Source organism: Copadichromis virginalis, linkage group LG4, assembly GCF_057382275.1.
Source record: "Copadichromis virginalis isolate Kocher_CV1m ecotype Utaka linkage group LG4, C_Virginalis_male_GT1.1, whole genome shotgun sequence".
Lineage (NCBI taxonomy): Eukaryota > Metazoa > Chordata > Actinopteri > Cichliformes > Cichlidae > Copadichromis > Copadichromis virginalis.
This window is the reverse complement of record NC_140621.1, coordinates 13029223-13039308: the sequence shown is the minus strand read 5'-3', so window position 1 is coordinate 13039308 and position 10086 is coordinate 13029223. Positions and strand designations below refer to the sequence as shown.

General features: G+C 39.1%; 1 long non-coding RNA gene across 2 annotated transcripts; it reads left to right on the top strand.

Annotated features, from left to right (window-relative positions):
- Positions 1–832: 832 nt before the first annotated feature.
- Positions 833–1576, top strand: LOC146710978 (uncharacterized). Of its 2 annotated transcripts, XR_014920078.1 has the most exons (3): positions 833–856; positions 985–1093; positions 1213–1576. It is a non-coding gene; the product is annotated as an uncharacterized LOC146710978 (long non-coding RNA). The 2 variants fall into 2 exon arrangements; XR_014920077.1 differs by having other exon boundaries at positions 838–1093.
- The last annotated feature ends 8510 nt before the right edge of the window (positions 1577–10086 follow it).

Sequence of the window (10086 nt, the reverse complement as noted above, 5' to 3'; positions counted from 1 at the left end):
AAAATATTTGGGTTTTTTTTTTCAAGAATTTTCTTCCCAAATCTATTACATGCCAAGTGTAAATTGTTATTTCTGCTAAAACCTTAACTTAAATGTGTATATGGTGTTTATCTGTTTCTCTCTGTGTTTTAGATGCACACATCAATCTGGAATTCAGGCTTAAAGCCAGAATTGCAGGAATGCAACACGTGTTGCAGAGGACTCTTTCACTGCCCTCTGTGCCCCACTTTCAGCCCTACTGTCAGGGCAAAGATTGAGGAGCATCTAAGTGTGCATATAAAAAATGCTTTGCCTTTAAAAGGTATGTTTGTATTAAATATACTTTATAGTTATAAATATGCACTTTTTTAAGCACTTCTGCATTATCTTTGTTGACTTAAAAGTTGCTGTTGATATTGTACAGTTCAGTGCATTCATCTGCAACAAAAATAGTGTTTTTATAAAATATATTTTTATTTACTTTTCACCACTTTTCTTGACATAACTTTTGTGATCCATACCATTTTGCTTTCATTATTGAGGTTGGCTTGGATGTTTTTGTTAACATGTACAATCTGATTGTTAGACAAATTGATTGCATTCTATACAACTACATTTAAATTACATCTGTTTGTTTGTTTGTTTTTTTCTCTTACAGATAAAATGATATGCCGGTGCAGGCAGCCTTGTAGGACAACAGGACACTTTCACTGCCCTGTCTGTAAGATTACAATCATACGGCGTGGGGATATGGCAAGGCATTTATTGTCTTGTCAGCATTCTTCAATGCCAAGTCAGCCACCATTATCAGGACTGCTCCCCGCTGAACTCTTCGAGGAGACCCGTCTCCCCCCCCCCCCCCAAGGTTTTGTCTTCGGTATCTGAACCATTTTCTGAGTCTTTGTTAGAACATTCATAAGCTCTACCCTCTGTGTTCAATAAAACTGCAGCTGATGGAAAGTCCATGAAAATGACATGCCCTCACTGTGGCCTTACTCTTCGTAGCTCTGGCAAGCTATTTGCACACTGGAGAGAGGAAGCCAAAGCTGTGCTTGAAGGACAACACGTGCCCATTTTCAGACTGAAAAAGCGCAAGTTCCAGGAAGTCAGTCAGGTCAGTATTCACTTTAAACAGTAGTGTAATTACATGGTTAGTGACATTTGAATAACTGTTAAAAAACTGTTCTGCAACAGAGAAATAACTATGTTTTCATCCCCATTTGCCTGACACAGGAGCCAGCAGTTGTTGAAGATCTGCGTCCTGCTGTGCAGTGGGCTGTCCAAAATAAGGCACATGTAACAATGCCCAAATATCTGTCCTTAAATCAAGGGGACCAGCAGAGGGTCTTAAGAGACATGTCAGAGGAAGAAGACACTGGAGCAAGGGACTTGTTCCTCTTTGTTTTTCAGTTTGCAAAGGACATGGAGCTCTTTTTGAAAGCATGTGCTGATGATCAGGGGCTAAGGGTCAGTGCTATGTTTGACATGTAATGGACAAATGAAGGCACTGGCTGTGTTTGTTTAATATGTTGTTGTTGTTGTTGTTGTTTTGTTTTTGCATAGTACAAAATTCCAATTAAACTTATTTCAAAATGTTGTTCACTTGATTCTGTGTCCATACTTATAATAAATGATTACAGTGAAACAGCATTAAATGTAAATGTAACAGCATTTTTTTAAACTTGTAATTTCAAAATAAAAAGCTTATTGTTGATATTAACAGTAAAGAATTGTAATCAATAATATTTTTATACATTTTAAACATTAACACTCTGGGCTCTATCCTGGCTATCTGTGGACACTTCACTTATTCTTTTTTTTGACTACTGCACTGCAGTGGACCAAAACAATGACACGGGTTTGATCTTAAGGATCTAATAGTTATGTGTGTTGTGCATGACATTGCCACACAAATATGTATTTGCAAGATAGAGTAGAATAAATTATGACGCATGAAATATTACATAGGCTGCAGTGAATTTCTGTTGATACAGCCAATTGAGCTTTGAGTTTCCCAGTCAAACTTAGCTTTGAAGCACCTGCTAAAAACACTTTTACTCTTTTACATTTCATAACAAGACACCATAGCCAAAATATTAACAAAATATATATTATTAAAAAATTCAAAGCTGCACATACAGCAACAAACACCGTTAGTAAATGTGTCCTGGAGTTTATGCAGGTGCAGAAAGTGCTGCTGCTGTAAGTCAGCCTAACAGCTTACAGATCACTTATTTTTCTGGAAAGATGGTAGGAAGGGCATCACTGCTCATTTCTACAGTCTCCCAGATCTTGGAATACAATCCCTTTGTACCATGAAACCACTTCGCAGTACTAGGAGTCCACTAAAACCTATAAAGAGAGTGATCCTGGAAGAAATGGGGCACACACTAGTGACCTCAACAATTGCAAGACGGCCTTTTCCCCGATGCTCAGATGGGGAAAAAAAGGAAGTTTCATGAAAACATTAGGACTTTATCACCGTTTTACCAGAAAAGTTAATGGTAATATATAACCTAACTGGCTATAAAGAGTAAAACATTTAGATACAATTTTGATTTTGATGAAAAGGACTGGTGCTATTTTAAAGAGTCACGTCGGTAAAAGTAGATAAATGTTTTAAGAAATATACATTTTATAGCATTTTGTGAACATACACAAAAAGTGGCCATTTTTGGCAACAAACAAGCTGAGAGAGAGTTGTATATTTTTGGCTCTCCTTGAACAAAAATAATAGTGCATAATAATCAATGTTGATGTTAATCAATTAGATGTCCCAGACACTACTATTAATAATACAGCGGTGCCTCGTTTATCGCTGGTGTTACGTTCAAAAAATAACCCGCGGTAGGTGAAATCCATAGCCAACTTTATTTTTTACAATTATTACAGATGTTAAGACTGTAAAACCCCTCACTACATGCTTTATACACTTTTCTCAGACAGGAATGAACATTTTCACACTTTTCTCTTTGTTTAAACACTCTTAGAGTTCAAACCTTTGTAGAAACACAAGTCCAGTATTATGGAATGAAACCTAAAGGTGCATTTGAGGGTGCAAAACGTTTCGTCGGCATTGTTGTGTTTGTTTGGGAGAAAACTTCCAAACGTACAGTACAGCACTTCAGAGTTACACTGCTAGCGATCGAAGATTTAGGTAAATTCGACAAGCTAAACGCATTCTGTACTGTACAGCGGGAGTCCCCAACCTTTTTTGCACCACAGACCACTTTAATGTCAGACAATATTTTCAGGGAACTACCTTTAAGGTGTCGCGGATAAATACAACAAAAGAATAAAAAAAAGAAACTGTGGTATTTTGTAAATATAATAATAAACGTGACTTGAGCTGTGCGCCAACAACAATGACAGTGACATCCTCCTCTCTGCTTCTTAACGCTCTCTGGTCGCTATGGTAACGCGTAAATAGTTCTTTCAAAATAAGACACACAACTACAACCATACATTTCACACCGGAGGATCAACCCTCGCGGAACGGTACCAAAGGACTCACGGACCGGGACCGGTCCGTGGGCCTATTAGGGACCGCTCCTGTACAGGAGACACTGGACTAGATTGATTGACAATGGTCTACAGCAATCAGAACGCACAACACGATGTACTGTAAAAATAATAATAAATCAGCGAAACAGCAAGTGTCACTTTTGGCCACGAACAATTTAGGGGATGGTGAATTTTTTTTGAACAAACCCAGAGTGTTAAAAAAAAAACCCCACTTAAAACCATTTTATAGTAACAAAAACGCAATTTAGTTTTCGCTGTCAAAGTCGATTTAACCGAAGTTACGTGTTTACGGCTAGTGTGGAGGTCACGTGTTTCCGGTTACTGTGGAGGTCACGTGTTTCCGGTTACTGTGGAGCTCCACAGTGGACAGTGGCTGCAGCCAGGTGCTCTTGGTTTTAGTTTTCAGATTTATTTGTCATATGCAAGTTAGCACAGGGTCAACATTGCAATTAAATGTGTTTGAATCAGAATCAGAATCAGAATCAGAATACTTTATTGATCCCTGGGGGAAATTATTTTTTGTTACAGTGCTCCATTTTAAACCAACATTAAGACAAGACAGACAATACGCTAACTAAGAATAGTACAATATATACATATATATACATACATACATACATAAGTCACTTATAAATAAATATTTGGAAAAGAAACATGTGTAGTTGTAGCAGCAAACAGTGTGTTAAGTGGATGCGTTGTACAGGGAGATGGCCACAGGCAGGAATGATTTCCTGTGTCGTTCAGTGGTGCTTTTCGGTAATCTCAGTCTCTCACTGAACGAGCTCCTGTGACTGATCAACATGTTTGACGAGCAGCAGTCACTCAGCAGCATGCACAGTAGGAGAAAATATATTAAAATAAAATAAAATAATAAAGAAAATAGAAAAATAGCAAGGAGCAAAATATTAGAGAGACATGGTAAAAGAGAAAAGATGACTGAATATATACGTATCTATAAATATAAATATATGTACATTAGTGATTAAATAAGAAAATCTTGAAAAGAAATATGACGGGAGGGCAGATGGGATATTGCACAGGAATGAGCAGCAGAAAATTAAAGTATTGCACTTGTGACAAAGCTTGTGATCTTTCCTTCCTTCCATCCTTCTTTCCTTTGTGACAAAGCTTGTGATCCTTCCTTCCTTCCATCCTTCTTTCCTTTGTGACAAAGCTTGTGATCCTTCCTTCCTTCCTTCCATCCTTCTTTCCTTTGTGACATTGCATGTGATCCTTCCTTCCATCCTTCTTTCCTTTGTGACAAAGCTTGTGATCCTTCCTTCCATCCTTCTTTCCTTTGTGACAAAGCTTGTGATCCATCCTTCCATCCTTCTTTCCTTTGTGACAATGCATGTGATCCTTCCTTCCATCCTTCTTTCCTTTGTGACATTGCATGTCATCCATCCTTCCATCCTTCTTTCCTTTGTGACAATGCATGTGATCCTTCCTTCCATCCTTCTTTCCTTTGTGACAATGCATGTGATTCTTCCTTCCATCCTTCTTTCCTTTGTGACATTGCATGTCATCCTGCCTTCCATCGTTCTTTCCTTTGTGACAATGCATGTGATCCTTCCTTCCATCCTTCTTTCCTTTGTGACAATGCTTGTGATCCTTCCTTCCATCCTTCTTTCCTTTGTGACAATGCATGTGATCCTTCCTTCCATCCTTCTTTCCTTTGTGACAATGCATGTGATTCTTCCTTCCATCCTTCTTTCCTTTGTGACATTGCATGTCATCCTGCCTTCCATCGTTCTTTCCTTTGTGACAATGCATGTGATCCTTCCTTCCATCCTTCTTTCCTTTGTGACAATGCTTGTGATCCTTCCTTCCATCCTTCTTTCCTTTGTGACAATGCATGTGATTCTTCCTTCCATCCTTCTTTCCTTTGTGACATTGCATGTCATCCTGCCTTCCATCGTTCTTTCCTTTGTGACAATGCATGTGATCCTTCCTTCCATCCTTCTTTCCTTTGTGACAATGCATGTGATTCTTCCTTCCATCCTTCTTTCCTTTGTGACATTGCATGTCATCCTGCCTTCCATCGTTCTTTCCTTTGTGACAATGCATGTGATCCTTCCTTCCATCCTTCTTTCCTTTGTGACAATGCATGTTATTCTTCCTTCCATCCTTCTTTCCTTTGTGACAATGCTTGTGATCCTTCCTTCCTTCCATCCTTCTTTCCTTTGTGACAATGCATGTGATCCTTCCATCCATCCTTCTTTCCTTTGTGACAAAGCTTGTGATCTTTCCTCCCATCCTTCTTTCCTTTGTGACAAAGCTTGTGATCCTTCCTTCCATCCTTCTTTCCTTTGTGACAAAGCGTGTGATCTTTCCTTCCATCCTTCTTTCCTTAGTTTAGTTTCAGCTTTCAGATTTATTTGTCATATGCAAGTTAGCACTGGGTCAACATTGCAATTAAATGTGTTTGACGAGCAGCAGTCACTCAGCAGCATGCACAGTAGGAGAAAATATATTAAAATAAAATAAAACAATAAAGAAAATAGAAAAATAGTAAGGAGCAAAATATTAGAGAGACATTGTAAAAGAGAAAAGATGACTGAATATATATGTATCTATAAATATAAATATATGTACATTAGTGATTAAATAAGAAAATCTTGAAAAGAAATATGACGGGAGGGCAGATGGGATATTGCACAGGAATGAGCAGCAGAAAATTAAAGTATTGCACTTGTGACAATGCTTGTGATCTTTCCTTCCTTCCATCCTTCTTTCCTTTGTGACAAAGCTTGTGATCCTTCCTTCCATCCTTCTTTCCTTTGTGACAATGCTTGTGATCCTTCCTTCCATCCTTCTTTCCTTTGTGACAATGCATGTGATCCTTCCTTCCATCCTTCTTTCCTTTGTGACAATGCATGTGATCCTTCCTTCCATCCTTCTTTCCTTTGTGACAATGCATGTGATTCTTCCTTCCATTCTTCTTTCCTTTGTGACAATGCTTGTGATCCTTCCTTCCATCCTTCTTTCCTTTGTGACAAAGCTTGTGATCCTTCCTTCCATCCTTCTTTCCTTTGTGACAAAGCTTGTGATCCTTCCTTCCATCCTTCTTTCCTTTGTGACAAAGCTTGTGATCCATCCTTCCATCCTTCTTTCCTTTGTGACAATGCATGTGATCCTTCCTTCCATCCTTCTTTCCTTTGTGACAAAGCTTGTGATCCTTCCTTCCATCCTTCTTTCCTTTGTGACAAAGCTTGTGATCCATCCTTCCATCCTTCTTTCCTTTGTGACAATGCATGTCATCCTGCCTTCCATCCTTCTTTCCTCTGTGACAATGCATGTGATTCTTCCTTCCATCCTTCTTTCCTTTGTGACATTGCATGTCATCCTGCCTTCCATCGTTCTTTCCTTTGTGACAATGCATGTGATCCTTCCTTCCATCCTTCTTTCCTTTGTGACAATGCTTGTGATCCTTCCTTCCATCCTTCTTTCCTTTGTGACAATGCATGTGATCCTTCCTTCCATCCTTCTTTCCTTTGTGACAATGCATATGATTCTTCCTTCCATCCTTCTTTCCTTTGTGACATTGCATGTCATCCTGCCTTCCATCATTCTTTCCTTTGTGACAATGCATGTGATCCTTCCTTCCATCCTTCTTTCCTTTGTGACAATGCTTGTGATCCTTCCTTCCATCCTTCTTTCCTTTGTGACAATGCTTGTGATCCTTCCTTCCTTCCATCCTTCTTTCCTTTGTGACAATGCATGTGATCCTTCCATCCATCCTTCTTTCCTTTGTGACAAAGCTTGTGATCTTTCCTCCCATCCTTCTTTCCTTTGTGACAAAGCTTGTGATCCTTCCTTCCATCCTTCTTTCCTGTGTGACAAAGCTTGTGATCTTTCCTTCCATCCTTCTTTCCTTAGTTTAGTTTCAGTTTTCAGATTTATTTGTCATATGCAAGTTAGCACAGGGTCAACATTGCAATTAAATGTGTTTGACGAGCAGCAGTCACTCAGCAGCATGCACAGTAGGAGAAAATATATTAAAATAAAATAAAACAATAAAGAAAATAGAAAAATAGTAAGGAGCAAAATATTAGAGAGACATGGTAAAAGAGAAAAGATGACTGAATATATATGTATCTATAAATATAAATATATGTACATTAGTGATTAAATAAGAAAATCTTGAAAAGAAATATGACGGGAGGGCAGATGGGATATTGCACAGGAATGAGCAGCAGAAAATTAAAGTATTGCACTTGTGACAAAGCTTGTGATCTTTCCTTCCTTCCATCCTTCTTTCCTTTGTGACAAAGCTTGTGATCCTTCCTTCCATCCTTCTTTCCTTTGTGACATTGCATGTCATCCTGCCTTCCATCGTTCTTTCCTTTGTGACAATGCATGTGATCCTTCCTTCCATCCTTCTTTCCTTTGTGACTATGCTTGTGATCCTTCCTTCCATCCTTCTTTCCTTTGTGACAATGCATGTGATCCTTCCTTCCATCCTTCTTTCCTTTGTGACAATGCATGTGATTCTTCCTTCCATCCTTCTTTCCTTTGTGACATTGCATGTCATCCTGCCTTCCATCGTTCTTTCCTTTGTGACAATGCATGTGATCCTTCCTTCCATCCTTCTTTCCTTTGTGACAATGCTTGTGATCCTTCCTTCCATCCTTCTTTCCTTTGTGACAATGCTTGTGATCCTTCCTTCCATCCTTCTTTCCTTTGTGACAATGCTTGTGATCCTTCCTTCCATCCTTCTTTCCTTTGTGACAATGCATGTGATCCTTCCTTCCATCCTTCTTTCCTTTGTGACAATGCATGTGATTCTTCCTTCCATCCTTCTTTCCTTTGTGACATTGCATGTCATCCTGCCTTCCATCGTTCTTTCCTTTGTGACAATGCATGTGATCCTTCCTTCCATCCTTCTTTCCTTTGTGACAATGCTTGTGATCCTTCCTTCCATCCTTCTTTCCTTTGTGACAATGCTTGTGATCCTTCCTTCCATCCTTCTTTCCTTTGTGACATTGCATGTCATCCTGCCTTCCATCGTTCTTTCCTTTGTGACAATGCATGTGATCCTTCCTTCCATCCTTCTTTCCTTTGTGACAATGCATGTGATTCTTCCTTCCATCCTTCTTTCCTTTGTGACATTGCATGTCATCCTGCCTTCCATCGTTCTTTCCTTTGTGACAATGCATGTGATCCTTCCTTCTATCCTTCTTTCCTTTGTGACAATGCTTGTGATCCTTCCTTCCATCCTTCTTTCCTTTGTGACAATGCTTGTGATCCTTCCTTCCATCCTTCTTTCCTTTGTGACAAAGCTTGTGATCTTTCCTTCCATCCTTCTTTCCTTAGTTTAGTTTCAGTTTTCAGATTTATTTGTCATATGCAAGTTAGCACAGGGTCAACATTGCAATTAAATGTGTTTGACGAGCAGCAGTCACTCAGCAGCATGCACAGTAGGAGAAAATATATTAAAATAAAATAAAACAATAAAGAAAATAGAAAAATAGTAAGGAGCAAAATATTAGAGAGACATGGTAAAAGAGAAAAGATGACTGAATATATATGTATCTATAAATATAAATATATGTACATTAGTGATTAAATAAGAAAATCTTGAAAAGAAATATGACGGGAGGGCAGATGGGATATTGCACAGGAATGAGCAGCAGAAAATTAAAGTATTGCACTTGTGACAAAGCTTGTGATCCTTCCTTCCATCCTTCTTTCCTTTGTGACAAAGCTTGTGATCCATCCTTCCATCCTTCTTTCCTTTGTGACAATGCATGTGATCCTTCCTTCCATCCTTCTTTCCTTTGTGACAATGCATGTGATCCTTCCTTCCATCCATCTTTCCTTTGTGACAATGCTTGTGATCCTTCCTTCCATCCTTCTTTCCTTTGTGACAATGCATGTGATCCTTCCTTCCATCCTTCTTTCCTTTGTGACAATGCTTGTGATTCTTCCTTCCATCCTTCTTTCCTTTGTGACAATGCATGTGATCCTTCCTTCCATCCTTCTTTCCTTTGTGACAATGCTTGTGATCCTTCCTTCCATCCTTCTTTCCTTTGTGACAATGCATGTGATCCTTCCTTCCATCCTTCTTTCCTTTGTGACAATGCATGTGATCCTTCCTTCCATCCTTCTTTCCTTTGTGACAATGCATGTGATCCTTCCTTCCATCCTTCTTTCCTTTGTGACAAAGCTTGTGATCCCTCCTTCCATCCTTCTTTCCTTTGTGACAAAGCTTGTGATCCGTCCTTCCATCCTTCTTTCCTTTGTGACAATGCATGTGATCCTTCCTTCCATCCTTCTTTCCTTTGTGACAATGCATGTGATTCTTCCTTCCATCCTTCTTTCCTTTGTGACAATGCTTGTGATCCTTCCTTCCATCCTTCTTTCCTTTGTGACAATGCTTGTGATCCTTCCTTCCATCCTTCTTTCCTTTGTGACAATGCATGTGATCCTTCCTTCCATCCTTCTTTCCTTTGTGACAATGCATGTGATCCTTCCTTCATCCTTCTTTCCTTTGTGACAATGCATGTGATTCTTCCTTCCATCCTTCTTTCCTTTGTGACAATGCTTGTGATCCTTCCTTCCATCCTTCTTTCCTTTGTG